This window comes from Enhydra lutris, unplaced genomic scaffold (genome assembly GCF_002288905.1).
Source record: "Enhydra lutris kenyoni isolate GAN:26980312 unplaced genomic scaffold, ASM228890v2 scaffoldscaffold28, whole genome shotgun sequence".
NCBI lineage: Eukaryota > Metazoa > Chordata > Mammalia > Carnivora > Mustelidae > Enhydra > Enhydra lutris.
Window position 1 is genome coordinate 17,626,224 of NW_019154112.1, and position 18,107 is coordinate 17,644,330.

Here is an 18,107-nt window from a genome sequence, read left to right on the forward strand (position 1 = left end):
TAATAAGATAAATGGTGGGTAAGACTTTGTAAAGTGAGGGAACAGCTATTAGAAACAGAGCTGCAGGGGCGCCTGGGTGGCTCAGTGGTTTAAAGCCTCTGCCTTCAGCTCAGGTCATGATCCCAGGGTCCTGGGATCAAGCCCTGCATCGGGCTCTCTGCTCAGCAGGGAGCCTTATTCCTCCTCTCTGTCTGCCTGCCTCTGCCTACTTGTGATCTCTGCCTGTCAAATAAAAAACGAAAACAAACAAACAAACAAACAAAAAAACAGAGCTGCAACCTATGGGAATCCTATCAGAATGTTGCTGATGGGATAGAAAAAGAATTTGTAATAAAAACCCTAGAGTAAAAAAAAAAGAGAGAGAGAGAACAAACAAACCCTTAAGTAGATCTGTTTGAATAAAAAACCCTTATGGAACTATCCTTGAACATGTAACCTGTTCAGAATCTTTGTGAACCACATAAACTGCATGTTTTATAGGCTTAGAAACTGAGGGACAGAAATAAAAAGGTGGTGGTGAAGTTGGTATCAGAAATACTATGTCTGTATGTGAACTGGTCTATACTGAAAGTTCTCAACTTTGTTCTATGTGGTTGAACTTATGGTAGATATAGTCACTACTTACTTTGTGGCATAAATTAATTTGATGTGGGGGCACCTGAGAGGCTGGGGTCATGCTTCTGGGGTCCTGGGATTGGCCCAGCTTTGGTGTCCAACTGGCTCCCTGCTTAGCAGGGAGTCTGCTTCTCCCTCTCCCTCTGGCCCTCCCAGCTCATGCCCCCCGTCAAATGAATAAATTAAAAAAATTAATTTGACTGGGCTAATAATGACTGTCAGGCAATTAAGTACAGTGCTGCTTCCTTTTTCCTGAGTCAATAAAGCATATTGAAACAGAAGTGAGTGAGATCCATGCTTAATATGCTCTAAATGACTAAATATTTTTTTTCCTCTGTGTTTATATAATCTCTCTTGGAGTTCACTGATCATTTCCTCTGTCTTTCATTTCCTCTTCAATCCCAATAATTCCTATTTCAGATTTTGCAATTTTCACCACTTGGTCCTTTTTAAGATTCCATTTTTCAGTTGAAATTCTTATCTTTTTCTCTATTTCATCCTTCACTTTCTCTACTTTGAAAACATACTTGCAATAGGTATCTTTATGTCATTTTCTGAAAATTCTAACATCTGGATCATACACGGATCTATTCTTATTGACTATCTTTTTTCTTAATTATAGGACATATTACCTCATTTCTTATTATTTGCTGGACATTGTGTATAGAAGAACTATAGAGATTGAAGTAGATGTTATTTTCCTCAAAGACAGCCCTTTCTTTCTTTTTTTTTTTCAGGGAGCTAGGGAAATGGGCTTATCACTTGAATGTTGAGCTGGATTAAGACAGGGTTGCAGCTTTAGTTATAGTTACTCTGTGTTTTCAAATGCCTTGAGGGAAAATCTTTTCTTGGACTTTAGTTAAAAGTTTTTCTTTTTCATCAAGATTTTTATCATCAAGGTGCTATGTTTTCTGTCTGTTCAGCCCAACTTCTAGCCATGTAGCTATGAATTCAGCCACAGTCTTGAGGGGAATCTCAGAAGATGGAGAGAACTAAACTGCAGTGTGGCTCTCTTCCACATCAAAATACATTATGCCAAACTATGTGGTCATTAAAAGCTATTCCAATTTTTTCTTTACACAAATAGTGTCTCTCACATTGTGTGAGGCCTCTGTCAGCCCATGCTCAGATTCAGCAAATATCTTGAAATAGGAAAAGCAGTCATTCTCATCTAGGAATGTCTTACTTCTCACTGGAATTTATTTTCTTCAAACTTCTTTGCAAGTCTTAAAGCCAACATAAAATACCATTTTGTAGTTATTTATTTTTTTTCCCACTGGTTTTACAAAGGCAGTAAGCTATACCCTATCCAGAAATGGAAATCACGATTTTTTAAAGAACAAAACTTTATTCTTGACAAATTTGACAAATTTTGGTTGTCTGTTATTAAAAACAAATTATTTGTGACAGATGTCAGAATTGTGACTTGAGAGATTTGAAAATTTTATGCAGATTTTAAAACGTACTTGTTTTTATTATTTGTTTATTATTTTTTTGAACTGCTCTTATTAAAATTTACAGTGATTAAAAAAAAATCAAGCTCCTCTTGAGGCATTGGAAGCTCTGGTAGTACTGGTTTGGCATTTCCGAGTGTCAGCCATTATCTAGAGCTGGGTAGTCGCTTCCTTTTTAACAAGAGCGATGTGTTCTCTATTTCCCCATTGTCCTCACTTTCTTCCAGCCTGGCCCCTATAAACATCTGCCCTAGGGACAAAGATGCAAATACCATGGGTAGAGTAGGATGTCATGGTGGATGTGGCATAGAGTTATGCTCCCTTTGAGATCTCCCTTTAGGAGAACCTGCTGCAGAGAGCATAATTGTCTGATGGTCTCCAGCTGCTGTACTTTCAGATTCACTGTGGCTCTCCTGTGTCGATCATGTTCTTCCTGGGTTGCTCCCAGCCAGTGACAGAGCACAGACCACAGAGATACCAGACACCCACCATTTCTGCTCTGTGTGGGCCTCCTCTAACAGGCACCTTTTGCATGAAGACTCCATCAGCTTGACCGAGCCAGTCTCTCAACATTACTCCTGGCCTGGCAAGGGGGCTCTCCAGGAGGACCCCATTCTGAGTGGAATGTATGTCATGGAGAGTCTCTGGAACATTGTGGCAGCCCAACGGCTGAAGATTTAACTGGTATGACCTGGGATGACATCCCAGCAGAAAGGAACGTCCTGCTGCTGTGATCATGTAAGCAACTGCATGGTAGAGGTTGAGGGTGGAGTTGGACAATGACTAGAAAAGTAGTAGAAGTGGTCGGTTTTTATCAAGCTGTACTATAGGCCTGTGGAGGGATAATGAGAAACTGAGTGTGGTTAACACATCGTTAAAGGTTAAATGTGAGAGCCGGGGTCATACCTGGTGAATTACAAATAGATCCTTATTCCTTCAGAGGAAGAATGAACATGATGAGGAGTAGATGGACCTGATGTTTAGTGTCACAGAGGTCCAGAGACATTTAAATGCTTAGTGAGTTAAAAAAAAAAATGCTTAGAGACAACAGGTCTTCTATGCTAAAATAAGGCACTTAGTTGGGAAAACCTGGGGCCCTGGAATATAGTCTAGGAAAATTTCCATAGATGCCCTGAAGAATTTGGCTTTGCAGACCTTTCCAAACTCTCAGAGTTTTCAGAGTTGCTCCTTGCCTCCCTAGTGAGAGTGAGCATTTCTCCTGTATGAAAAGACATCACTGAGGCCTCTCCCCTACAAAGCAACAGGTGTTCCACGCTGGCTGCCGCAACTCGTCTCTTGGCTGTAAGCTGGCAAGTAGTTTTAAATCACCAAGTAAACCTGCTGGATCATGTTGGGTCTCATAACAGAAGAGAGATTATTCTCTAAGCAAGCTGCAAAATTTGGCTAGTATGTACTAGCAAGAGCTGGGGAATGGAACTGTTATTGGAACTTTATGGTGATCAAGGGAGCCAGAACATAGGCAAGCTAAGGAAGAATTCATTAATTTGGGGACAGTTTCTTAGGACACTGGGTTTAACACCCTGGCAAAAACTCTAGGGCATAAGGAAATCTCACTGAGATGAGAGCTACGGGAGCTCTTAGAAACCTTGAGAAAAGGATTATGGCCCATTCTGAGCAGAGTAGAAATGTCTTAGTTGCCCTTTAACCTGCTAAGGAAGGAATAAATGCATCAAGGGAAGTATATGTACAGGGGTGGATATATTACATGAGGCCAAAAGACCCACTAGAAGTTTATATCTGCTGTGAGTTCTTAAAAATACCATATCTTAGCCCAAGGGATTAGAAACCCTAAGGAAAAACTTCAAGTATCCATTGCCATTTGCTGGGATAAATGATAATTAGATGCTTTTTGTTCCTCCACCTTCAAGCAGGTCACACAGAGTTTACCACCCAGAGCATAAGAATTAGAGAAGAATAAGAATTTTATGAATATGAATCACTTTCTTTCTCATGATCCCCTTTTTTATTGATGTTTCTTTTCTTTTTTTTTTTTAAACCTGGCCACAATGACTCAGGTTTGTTTTTTTTTTAAAGATTTTATTTATTTATTTGACAGACAGAGATCACAAGTATGCAGAGAAGCAGGCAGAGAGAGGGGGAAAACAGGCTCCCTGCTGAGCTGAAGGCAGAGGCTTTAACCCACTGAGCCACCCAGGCACCCCTTTATTGATGTTTCTACTTTACTTTTTCTATATAAACAGAGTTTAAAACAATTTTGAGATTTACTTAGGTAAAGGAATAAATGAGGGGTTGAATTTTGAATGAGTCATCGCAAAGGCAAAAGGGATAAGAGAATATACAATGCAGTTGAGGTAAAGGAAATAAGTCAGTTAACCAAAGAGGAGTGAGGAAGGATGATAGATTAGACTAAACAGGAAATGTAAGCAGATGCCATATCCTGAAGACAGTAGGGATCAATTTGTATTTTAGGCATGTATTTCTGGAAGTTAAGAGCTAGACAGAACAAGAGCTAGGTGGGATATTATATTTTTCTGGGCAATAAATAATGAAAATTTGAACTTAATTCTACAAATTTGGATGGATAATGTGATGGTTAATTTTAAGTGTCCAGTTGACTGGGCCATGGGGTATTCAGATATTTGATTCAACATTATTTCTGGATGAGATTAACATTTGAATCATAGATGGAAGAAAGCACCCCCCATGAGGCGGCCCTTATCCAATCTCTTGAAGGCCTGAATAGAATAAAAGGCTTCCTAAGAAGGAATTCACTCTCTGCTGATGTTTTCAAGCTGGGAAGTTAGTGTTTTCCTGTCTTTGGACTCAGACTGAGATAAGAACTTATAGCATGAGCTCTCCTGTTTCTGAGGCCTTTGTACTCTGACTGGAATTATATGGCTGGCTCTTCCAAGTCTGGACTTTTCAGCCTCCATAATCACAAAAGTCAAATCCTTATATTCTCTCTCTCTCTGTATATATATATACTTTTGGTTCTATTTCTCTAGAAAATCCTGATGAATAGAGATTTTTGGTACTGAGAAATGGGGTGCTGTGTAACACATATCTATAAATATGGAAGTGGCTTTGGAACTGGGTAATAGGTAGAGACTGAAGGAGTTTTGAGGTGCATGCTAGAAAAAGCCTAGATTGCCAAAAAGGGACTTTTAAGGTGATTCTGGTGAGGACTTAGAAAGAAGAGAAGGAGTAGATAAAGTTTCCAACTTCTTGGAGAATACGCAACTAAGCATGAACAACATGTTGGTAGAATTATGCATAGTAAAGGCCATTTTGGTGAGGTCTGTCTCAGGTGGAAATGAGGAACATGTTATTAGACAATGGAGAAAAGGTGATCCTTGTTATAAACATCAAAGAACCTGATTGAACTGTGCTCTTGTGTTTTGTGAAGGTAGAATTTACAAGCGATGAAATTGGATATTAAGCTGAGGAAATTTCTAACTCAAAAAGTGGCTCTTTGGTTCTTTCTGACTTCATACTAAACTCTGAAAAGAGAGGAATGAACCAAAAAGGAAATGTTAAGCAAAAAGTAGCCAGAATTTAAAGATTTGGAAAAATTTCAGCCTATCTATCTATATTGCCAAAATGAAAAGGCTTGTTTTGAAGAGAACCATAAGACTATGGGTGAACAATCATTTGCTAAGGAGTTTATCAGTGTGAATGAACTGTAGACCTAATCAGCTACTTGAATAGAAGCACTGCCAGTTTGAACTGAAGGGACAGAGACAGGAAGAAATGAAAAAAAAGCTGTAAGACTTTTAAGGTCCTACCAGACTGGATCATAGAGTTATTTGGCAGAAAACATGAGCTATTCTTCAAGACAAGGAAAGAATGATCCTGAAGAGGATTCAAAGATCACCAGGGCTGCCATCTCAGTTCCCAAGTGGGGTGGGGAGAGACATTACCTCCATTTCAACAGAACGGAAAGCAGCAGCCTGGAGACCCATGCCCAGTAGAACTTGAGAGGTAGAACAACATCCCTACCGCACCCTGAAGGTAGAGTATCAACCCAGAGAGAGTTATTTTTGAGCCCTAAGACCTACTGGTGCTTACCTTGCTAGGTTTTGGACTCACCTAGGGCCCATCACCTCTTTTTCTCTTCTGATTTCTCCCTTTTGGAATGAGAATGTTTAACTGATGGCTGGCGGACTATTGTATTTTGGAAGCACACAACTTATCTGGTTTTACAAGTTTACAACTAGAGAAAAATGTGCTTCAGGATAAACTGTAACTCAAGTCTCACCTATATCTCATTGAGATAGTATTTAAATGCAAGTATGGATTTTAGAGTTGATGTTGGAGTGAGTTAAGACTTGTGGGATTGTTGGGATGGAATGAATACCTTTTGCATCCAAGAATGACATGAACTTTGGGGGGCCATGGGTAGAATATTATAGGCTAAATATCTGTGTCCTCTCCAAATACGTATGTTGAAGCCCTAACCCCCAATGTGATGGTATTTGGAAGTGCTGCCTTTAGGAAGTAATTTGGCTTAGAAAAGGCTGTAAGAGTCAGCCCCCATGGTGTCTCCACAGACACCTCCTCTCCAATAAGTCCCAAGACAGTAAACATCATTATTCTTAAAATCTCTCTTTTCCCTTTTTTTTCACTTTCTTCTTTATTCTGAAAATCTCTCTCCTTGCAGATGACATCATCATCCTAAATTTTTTTAGAAACCTCCCAAGTGGAGATGTTTGGCACATAGTCAGGTATATGGGTTTGGAACAGAGGAAAGTTTTTGGAATTGAGATGTAAATTTAAGGAATTTAGTTCATAATGGGAACAACATAAATATGTACAAGAAAATAACTTTATGAAAGGAGCAAACTTCAAAATGGAAAAGATACATATACAGCGTCCTAAAATATATATATATATATATATACACACATTATTTCAGTTTGTCTTTGAAATAGTGGGCTGAAAGAGACCATTACAGCTTGTCCAGTCCATCATCATCTTGCCTCCTGCAAGCAAGACTCATTCCATTCAGACAGAACATCCCAGTCACTTATGACCCACTGGAGAGAACCCGGGAAACAATGAGGTTAATGGTTTCCCCACCACTTCCTTTTTATTCGAAATTTGAACTGGTTTAGATTCCCAAAGGTAAGAGAGCTCAATATGCAAACGTTACAGAAGGGATGGTTCCTTTTTTTTCCCCATCTAGATAATCAGCAAAATTTTCTTATACAGGCAAAATTCATAATCTGCTAAATCCAGCTTTTTCTCATGCTTGACATCACTATATCATTTCATTGTGCAGTATTTCTCCTTTGTAACTATAGAGAACAATTCTCTTAGGTAATGTCAGTAGGACTAGAGTCCACTAAATTCCACTGTGGCTGACAAAGGAAAGTGTGAATGCTTTCAGAGGAAGTGTCTAGTAATCATTAAAATGCCCTCATCTCATATCACTTGACCTGTGCATCACTGACTAACCATAAAGAAGAACAAACTTATCATTTTAGCATTCCAGGTTGGGCTAATTTGGGTTATACCTATTGTTTAATCAAACATTCATTTCTTACTTAGGACTTTAAAATATTGAATTTAGGTCCTGGGAAAGCAGTAATTTATAGACTATGTAGTTCTATTTTTGTAGGTGAGGAAACAGTCAATAGAAGGTATAACTGACTGGTCCAAAGCTACTCAGGTTATTTATAAGCTGTTCACGCTGCCAACGCAACACTCTTTCTATTGCTATCTACTTCTTTTATAGGATCTTGTGTTCTTTCAACATATAACTTTCAGAAGTCTGCAAAATTAAATGAACACAATCCTGTTGGGGTTAACCTCCATAGGAAGCAGCCGGCTATGGTGGTGTACCTGTGGCAATGTCAGGTTGTATTTCCCCAAAAGCAGAGTTGGAGACAAGGATGTGGGTGCAGAGAGCTTATTGGGGCAGTTATCTAAAGAAGCAAAATTAAGGCCTTGACAAACCGAAGACAGAGAGAAAACCAATATGGTGGTATACTTCCAAGGCCACTGCTCTGAGAAATGAAGAACATATTCCAATGGGTATCCTGAGAAACATACAGGAGGCTTCCAAGAATTAACCATGCAGACAAATGAGAGGTACTTATTGTCCAACTCATATCCTTTGTTTGATGGCTGCTGCTATGGCATTAACTAACCCATATTTCTGTGATGAAATTTTGCAGAACAATGAGATAGCAAATGAGACACACCTGAGTTCAAATCCTGGCTTCTTCATTTTCAGATTGTATTTGTTATTATTACTTAGCGTTTTGGAGATGGATACTCATTTCTCCCATCTATTATTTTAATGTTATCTCATTGGACTGTTGTGAAAAACATTTGTTACAATGTGTATGTATTTTTTCTTTGCATAGTAGAATTTGGAAAATGACAAATTTATATTGGATATTTTCAAGCACTTAATTCAATGACAGAGACTGCATAACCTAATTATAACACTGTCATGTGGCTAGACTGCACGAAGCCAAGGGTATGTCGTAGTGCAATTCCTGAGTACATCAAGGAAAAAAAAATAAACATCGCCAAAATTATTTTTCAGAATTTGCCATATGTATAACTGTGTTAAGAAAATGGGAAACTAGCCAGTTTTAATAGAATGACAGAGGCTCATATTTCATGAATATTAAGAATTATACGATGTAGATGATGGGAAATTGAGAAGACTGGCAATTACCATGAGACAGAAAGGCTGCTTTTGAAATTTATTCTTATTATATGAATGCCTGTGCCCTGAAAAAATTACATATATCTGTATAATCCCCAAGGACTCCTCATGATGTATTCCTAGCTCATATATGCATGAGATCAGAGAACTCCAGTTGTTAGGAAGAGAGAAAAGCCTTAAGTATAATGGATTAAATGATTAAAATAGCAATGGATTTGCACTTGTGTCTGCATGGAAAAATTGTTAGAGATTAGATATACCCTAGGTAGATGCCATAGTTGTTGCTAAATTGTTCTCAATTTCTTGATATAATGATGACAATGTTCATTTCTTTAAATATATCCCTGAGTGTGCTGTGGTATTTGGAAACATATTTTAAGGTGAAGATTTAATCTGGCTTTGAAAACTTGGAATTCTCATTTTCTGCACTAGAATAAATGTTTAAAAAACTGCCTTTTCAGTTTTGAACACTTGGTGGACAACAAAAATATACTGATATCTCCACCATGAAAGATAATTAAAAAATTCATAACTCATAGTAAGGAAGATGAATATTGCGAGTTTTTTTTCTCACCCAATCACTATGGGACAGAACCATCTTAGCAATTATGTGCTAAACTCCTACTTTATGAGTGGTAAGACACACTTATCAGTTTTAAAATATAGCTTAGTCTGGAGGCAAAACAGCAGTCCAGATAATTCCTTAAAGTCTCAATTCCTTCTATATTTCAGGATATTGAGTGGGAAAAGGGGGAGAAACTATGATTATTTATAAGCTATTTATAAAATAAGAACAATAAAAGGCCAGCCACATGAAATATCCATGGCTTAGGTTTTACCAGCCTGTGCCTGCAAAACACAGTAACATTGTTTATATCCAAATTAGAATTCCATGAACCTTCATCTCTGGGAGGCTAAATGTAAATCACTCTCAATGTATTTCCCATTATTTTCAGAAGTAATAAAATGTAACTCCTGATATTCTCATAATCCAGTCAGTTAGCTATAATTACCATGGGGATTACTTCTGGTTTCCATTTGTTTACATCAACTGCCTAAGAAGCCACTTAGCCACTGCCTGTGTTGAAAGATCCTGCAATATTAAGAGACCTGACTCTGAAAATGTTGTCTCCCAAGGCTTCTAGTCTCAGAGATTCCAGATGATGGTTGGTTTCTATAAAAAAATTAGGGTGAACAGAAAGAATAGACTTCTCCACTGTTATTTCCCACACTTTTTTCCTCATCTTTAAAACACCTATGTCTGTTCCTACAGTGTTACCAAATGTACCAGATAGTCTGTTCACTCCTGGTCCCGTGTCATCTAATCTCAAGAGTTTACCTGATCTGGGAGCCTCCTGGAGAAAAGGTTCTGTTCCACTGCTTCAAGGAGAAAGTACAGGCAAAGAAGATTGGTGAGGGATGAGGCATGTTTCTTCCAATGCCATTTTGCCTCCATTAAGCTAACAAGAGTTGCCTTAGTGCACCCCCATTCTTATTTAACTTGTAAAAATAAACAATGACACGACTTATTTTATTGATAAGGAAACAAATTGAACAAAGCTAACTAATGTGATTGAGGTTATACAACTAAACCAGAAAGAAAATCGAGTAACTCTGCCTAAGACCATATAAACCACTGCAAAAATTAGGTGACTGCCTGTGTTCTCCTCTAGGATTTTAATGGATTTCTTTCTCACATTTGGGTCTTTCATCCATTTTGAATCTATTTTTCTGTATGGTGTAAGAAAATGGTCCAGTTTCATTCTTTTGGATGTGGCTGTTCTATTTTACCAACACCATTTGTTAAAGAGACTGTTTTTACCTCACTGGATATTCTTTCTTGCTTTGTCGAAGGTAGGTTGACCATATAGTTAAGGGTCCATTTCTGGGTTCTCTATTCTGTTTCATTGATCTAGGTGTCTTTTTTTGTATGTCACTACCATACTGTTTTGATGATTACAGCTTTGTAATAGAGCTTCAAGTCTGGGATTGTGATGCTACCAGCTTTGATTTTCATTTTCAACATTCCTCTGGCTATTCAGCAACTTCCCTGGTCCCATACAAGTCTTAGAATTATTTGTTCCAGCTCTGTGAAAAAAAGTTGATGGTATTTTGATGGGGATTACACTGAATGTGTAGATTGCTCTAGGTAGCATAGACATTTAAACAATATTTACTCTTCCAATCCATGAACATGAGAAATTTTTCCATTTCCTTGTGTCTTCCTCAATTTCTTTTATAAGCGTTCTGTAGTTTTTAGAGTATAGGTCCTTTAGCTCTTTGGGTTGATTTATTCTTAGGTACCTTATGGTTTTTGGTGCAGTTGTAAATGGGATTGACTCCTTAATTGCTCTTGCTTCTGTCTCATTTTTAGTGTATAAAAATGCAACTGATTTCTGTGCAATGATTTTATATCCTGCCATGTTACTGAATTCCAGTATGAGTTCTAGCAATTTTGGGGTGCAGTCTTTTGGGCTTTCCACATACAGTATCATGCCATCTGCAAAGAGTGAGAGTTTGACTTCTTTGCCAATTCAGATCCCTTTTATTTCTTTTTTCTTGTCTGATTGCTGAGGCTAGGACTTCTAGTACAATGTTGAACAGTGGTGATAGTGGACATCCCTGTCATGTTCCTGACCTTAACGGGAAAAGCCCTCAGCTTTTCCCCATTGAGAATGATATTCGCTGTGGGCTTTTCATATGTGACTTTGATGATATTGAAGTATGTTCCTTCTATCCCTACACCGTGAAGAGTTTTAATCAAGAAAGGATGTACTTTGTCAAATGCTTTTTCTGCATCCATTGAGAGGATCATATGGTTCTTGTCCTTTGTTTTATTAATGTAGTGTATCAAATTGATTGATTTATGGATGTTGAACTGAACGTGCAGCCCAAGAATAAATCCCACTTGGTCATGGTGAGTAAGCCTTTTAATGTACTGTTGGATCTTATTTTGATGAGAATTTTTGCTTCCATGTTCATCAAAGATATTGGTCTGTAATTTTCCTTTTTGGTGGGGTCTTTGTCTGGTTTTGAATCAAGGTAATGCTGGCCTCATAGAAAGAGTTTGGAAGTTTGCCTTCCATTTCTGTTTTTTGAAATACCTCCAGAAGAATAGGTATTAATTCTTGAAATGTTTGGTGGAGTCCCCTTGGGAAGCCATCCAGCCCTGGATTCTTGTTTGTTGGGAGATTTTTTTGATCACTGCTTCAATTTCCTTGCTGGTTATGGGTCTGTTCAGGTTTTCTATTTCTTCCTGCTTCAGTTTTGGTAGTTTATCCATCTCTAGGGATGCATCCATTTCTTCCAGATTGCCTGATTTGTTGGCATACGATTGCTCATAATATGTTCTTATAATCGTTTGTATTTCTTTGGTGTTGGTTTTGATCTCTCCTCTTTCATTCATGATTTTATTTATTTGGGTCCTTTCTCTTTTCTTTTTGATTAGTCTGGCCAGGGGTTTATCAATCTTCTTAATTCTTTCAAAGAACCAGCTCCTATTTTCCTTGATCTGTTCTACTGTTCTTTTGGTTTCTATTTCATTGATTTCTGCTCTAATCTTTATTCCTTCTCTTCTCCTGCTGGGTTTAGGCTTTATTTGCTGTTCTTTCTCTAGTTCCTTTAGGTGATAGGTTAGGTTGTGTATTTGAGACCATTCCTGTTTCTTGAGAAAGACTTGTATTGCTATATACTTCCCTCTTAGGATCACCTTGGCTACATCCCAAAGATTTTGAACAGTTGTGTTTTCATTTTCATTTGTTTCCATGAATCTTTTCAATTCTTCTTTAATTTCCTGGTTGAAGCATTCATTGTTTAGTAGGATGTTCTTTAGCTTCTGTGTATTTGAGTTCTTTCTAACTTTCCTCTTGTGATTGAGTTCTAGTTTCAAAGCATTGTGGCCTGAAAATATGCAGGGAATGATCCCAATCTTTTGGTACTTGTTGAGACCTGATTTGTGACTCAGCATGTGATCTATTCTGGAGAATGTTCCTTGTGCACTGGAAAAGAATGTGTATTCTCTTGCTTTAGGATGCAATGCTCTAAACATATCTCTGAAGCCTATCTGGTCCAATGTATGTCATTTGAAGCCATTGTTTCCTTGTTGATCTTCTGCTTAGATGATCTGTCCATTGCAGTGAGTGGCACATTAAAATCCCCAACTATTATTGTATTATTATTGATGTGTTTCTTTACTTTTGTTATTAATTGGCTTATATAATTGGCTTCTCCCATGTTAGGGGCATAAATATTTACAATTGCTAGATCTTCTTGTTGGATAGACTGTATAATTATGGCAAAGTGTCCTTCCTCATCTCTTATTACAGACTTTGGTTTAAAATCTAATTTGCCTAATATAAGGATTGCCACCCCAGCTTTCTTTTGATGTCCATTAGCATGATAAATAGCTTTCCACCCCCTCAATTTCAATCTGAAAGTATCTTTGGGTCTACAAGGAGTGTCTTGCAGACAACATACTGATAGGTCTTGCTTTTCTATCCAATCAGCTACCTTGTGTCTTTTGATTGGGGCATTTAGGGTAACTATTGGAAACATTCAGAGTAACTATTGAAAGATATGAATTTAGTGTCGTTGTATTCCCTGTTAAGTCACTGTTTTTGTATATTGCCTCTGTTCATTTCTGGTCGATGTTACTTTTGGGCTCTCTCTCCTCTTAAAGGATTCCCTTTAATATTTCTTGCAGGCCTGGTTTGGTGATCACAAATTCTTTTAGTTTCTGTTTGTTCTGGAAGCTTTCTATCTCTCCTTCTATTTTGAATGACGGGCTAGCTGGAAAAAGTTTTCTTGGCTGCATATTTTTCTCCTTTAGCACCTGAATATATCATGCCAGTCCTTTTTGGTCTGCCAGGTCTCTGTGGATAGGTCTGCCGGTGGTCTACTGATTCTACCCTTGTAGGTTATGGACCTCTTTTCTGAAGCTGCTTTCAGGATTTTCTCTTTGTCTCTGAGATTTGCAAGTTTCATTATTACATATTGGAGTGTTGACCTATTTTTATTGATTTTGAGGGGGGTTCTCTGTGCCTCCTGGGCTTGAATGCCTGTTTCCTTCAACAGATTAAGGAAGTTCTCTGCTATTGTTTTCTATGCCTTCTTCAAGCCTAGCTAGTATCTTTATAGTCATTATTCTGAACTTTAGTCCACCATCTAACTTATATCTATATTGATTAGGTCTCTGGAAGTCTGTAATGCCTTTTGTTCTCTTTTTTGAGGTGAGTTTCTCCATGTTTTCATTCTGTTTAGAGAAGAATAGATGAATGAGAGAACAAAATACTAAAATGGCAACAGTAATTCCAGAGAAATATACCCTAAACAAATCAGAAGAAAGCCAAAACCAAAAAAATTAGAAATGAAAGAAAAAAAAGAGAGAGAGAATATAATCAGACAGTTGAACAAAGCAGAGCAATACACTATTTCTGTAGTTTTTGGTCTGTTAGAATACTGCATCCCAAAATTGTAAAGAAAAAAAAATTATATAGGTACAAAAATAAAATTAAATACAGTGACAGGATAGAAAGTAACCATAAAAATGAAAATTAAAAGACAGAAGAAAAAAAAAGAAGGAATATAAACAGACAGGTGAGCAGAACAGAGCAATGCACCATGTCCTGAGTGTATTTTGGTCTGTCTGTTAGAAGAAATTGAATCCCAAAATTGTAAAGAAAGCTATATATATACATATATATACATGTATATATACATATATATATATGCATATATATATGTATATATATACACAAAAATAAATTAAATATGAGGAAAGGATAGAATGTAACTGTAAAAATGAAAATAAAAAAGGATTTTAAAAAAGAGTTGATAAAATAAGAAATCGGTTGAAAAAAGAAAGATTGAAATTGAAAGACTAAAGAATCTTGGGGAAAAAAGTAAGAATTCTATATACTGTTTTCCCCTAGTGCTGGAGTTTTGCAGTTCTTTATGATTGGTAAACTTGGTCTTAGCCTAATATTCTTGCTGATCATCTTCTGGGCGAGGGGTATGTTGCATTAATTCTCAGGTATCTCTGCCATGGGCAGAATTGTGGTCTCCATCCACATGCTGTGCTCACCCAGTCTGTGACTGACCATTTCTATCTCAGGCAATCAACCTCATTTGGAGTCTCCAAACCCTGTAAATCCTGTCGTCCTTGGGGAGGAAGGGGAGTTTCATGGGTTCTGCACTTGCTGGACCCCTTCCAGGAGAGCAGTCACCAGACTGTGCTGCATTTTGCAGTATATGGCAACCCCAAGCTGAAAGCCCACTCCTGGGCTCAGTAATTATAGCTGGCTTCCCTTCTCTGATGCCTGGGAACTCTACCACACTCAGGCACCCCCATTCTTTCTGTGACCGTGGGGCTCCTGAGACCACACTGTCCCACCTAGGATTCCACCCTACTTCACCACCAGAGCACCTTTCAGCAGGGACAGGAGCAGACTTCTGAAATTTCTGATTCTGGGGGCCCCTGGGTGGCTCAGTGGGTTAAAGCCTCTGCCTTCGGCTCAGGTCATGATCCCAGGGTCCTGGGATCGAGCCCCACATCAGGCTCTGCTCAGCAGGGAGCCTGCTTCCTCCTCTCTCTCTGCCTGCCTCTCTGCCTACTTGTGATCTCTGCCTGTCAAATAAGTAAATAAAATCTTTAAAAAAAAAAAAAAGAAATTTCTGATTTTGTTCTCCACTTCTATACCACTTTCCAGAAGCATGCTTATGGAGGGGGTCCCTCCCCCTGCAGTTTATCTTCCTATATATTGCCTCAGATTCACTTCCCTGCACCTCCTCACTTTTCTATTTATAGATTTGAAACTGTTCTTTTCTTAGATTTCTGGTTGAGTTCACAGGTGTTCAGAATGATTTGATAGTTATCTAGCTGAATTCCTGGAAGCAGACAAAACTAAGGTCTCCTACTTCTCTGCCATCTTTGACTATCTCTTGTTTGCTGGCTTTCCTTGCCATTATGCCATTATGGAATGTAAGTAAAAAAGGAAATCTGACAGACTTGGAATTGAAGTATTAAAAAAATTTTAGAAAAATATTCTATGGATGCTGCTAATCAAATTTCAATACAATATTGTCCATTTAGATAATGTTGATCATTATATGCAAAGATGTTATCAGGATTAATGTATTTTCTTTCCAATTTTCTTCATTGTGGTAAAATTTGCCAACATAAAATTTAGCATCTTACCCATTTTTAAATGTATTCTTTAGTGGTATTAAACACTTCAAAATACGCTACCATCACCACCATCTGTCTCCAGAACCCTTTCCATCTTTTAAAATTTAAATTCTCTGTCAAGTAGAAAATGACTCCCCATTTCCCCTTTACTCTAGCTCCTGGAAACTACCATTCCACTTTCTATTCCTAAGATTTTACTACTCCAAGTACCTCATATATGTGGAATCATACAGTATGTGTGTGTGTGTGTGTGTGTGTGTGTGTGTGTGTGTGTGTATTTTATATTTATTTGTTTGTTTGTTTGTTTATTTACTGCAGCTGGCTCATTTTACTTAACACAACGTCCTTAAGGTTCAACCATGTTGTAGCATACATCAGAATTTCCTTTCTTTTCAAGGTTGAGTAATATTCCATTGTATGTGTATAGAACAATTTGCTTATATTTCATCTGTGGATGGACTCTTGTGTTTCTTCCATATTTTAGCTACTGTGAAAGTCTTAGTCTGTTTGGACTTCTGTAACAAAAATACCACACCCTGGGTGGCTTATAAACATCAGAAACTTATTTATTACAGTTCTGGAGTCCTGAAAGCCCAAGATTAATGTCCTAGCAGATTCAGGGATGATCAGTTTTTGGTTCATATATTGTCATCTTCTATCTGTCATCATGTGGTAGACAAGGTAAGAGCTATTTGGGGTCTTTTTTATAAGGACGTTATAATCCCATTCATGAAGGTCCACCTCCATGTCCTATTACCTCCCCAAAATCCTATCTCCTAAGACCATCATATTGGAGATTAGGATTTCTACATGATTTTTTGGAGGGACACAACCATTCAGTCCACAACAGTAAATAATTTTACTATGAACATGGGTATATAAATATCTCTTTAAGATCCTGCTTTCAATTCTTTTAGGTATATAACCAGAAATGGAATTTCTGGATCATATGGTAATTCCATCTTCATTTTTTTGAAGAGCCATCATATTGTTTTCCATAGGAGCTGTATCACCTTATGTCTCACCAACAGTGAATGCTTCCTCCATATCATCACCAATGTTTGCTGTTTCCTTCCTTCCTTCCTTCCTTCCTTCCTTCCTTTCTTTTTCTTTCTTTCTTTCTTTTCTGGTAGTAGCCATCCTAGTGGGTGTGAGGTAGTAGTATCTCACTGTAGTTTTAATTTGCATCTTCTTAATGTTGAGCATATTTTCATGTGCTTATGGGTCATTTGTATATCTGTATACAGATATTGTATATCATTTTTAGGGAAATATTTATTCAAGTCCTTTGAATTTTTATTAAATTGAATGATTTAGTTTGTAATTGCTGAGTTTTAGGAATTCTCCATGTATTTTGGATATTAATCTCATATCAGATATAGGCTTTGTAAATACTTTCTTCTATTCTATGGGTTTCTTTTTTATTCTCTTGATAGGTCTTTTAAAGCACAAAATTAAAAAAATTTCATGAAGTCTCTTTCTGCATCAATTGAGATGATCATGTGATATTTTTTCTTCGTTTCCACCTGTTAATGTGGTGTGGATTGATTTTTTTTTTAAAGTATGTTGAAACTCCAGGAATAAATACCACTTGGCCATGATGTATAATCCCTTCAATATCCTGGCAAGTTTGGTTTGCTTGTATTTTATTAAGGATTTTTTAAATCCACGTTCATAAGGAATATTGGTCTGTAGTTTTCCTTTCATTTAGTGTCACTGTCTGACTTTGGTATCAAAGTAATGCTGACCTCAAAGAACAAGTTAGGAAACATTCCTCCTTTTCAATTTTTTGGAGTAGTTTGAGAAGAATTAGTATTAGTTCTTTAAACGCTTGGAAAAATTCACTAGTAAACAACCAGGTCAGGACTTTTCTTTGTTGGGAGACTTTTGATTACTGATTCAATTTCTTTACTAGTTACAGGTGTAGTCAGATTTTCTATTTCTTCATGATTTGGTTGTGATAGGTTTTGTGTGTCTAGGAAGTTGCCCACTGAATCTAGGTTATCTGATATGTTGTGGTACAATTGTTTATAGTACTCTCTCATAATTCATTTTATTTCTGTAAAATCAGTAGTAATACCCCTACTTTCAGATTTTAGCAACTGAGTCTTCTTTTTGTCTTAGTCCATGTGGCTAAAGGTTTGTCAATTTGTTGATCTTTTCAATGAACCAATTTTGGTTTTATTGA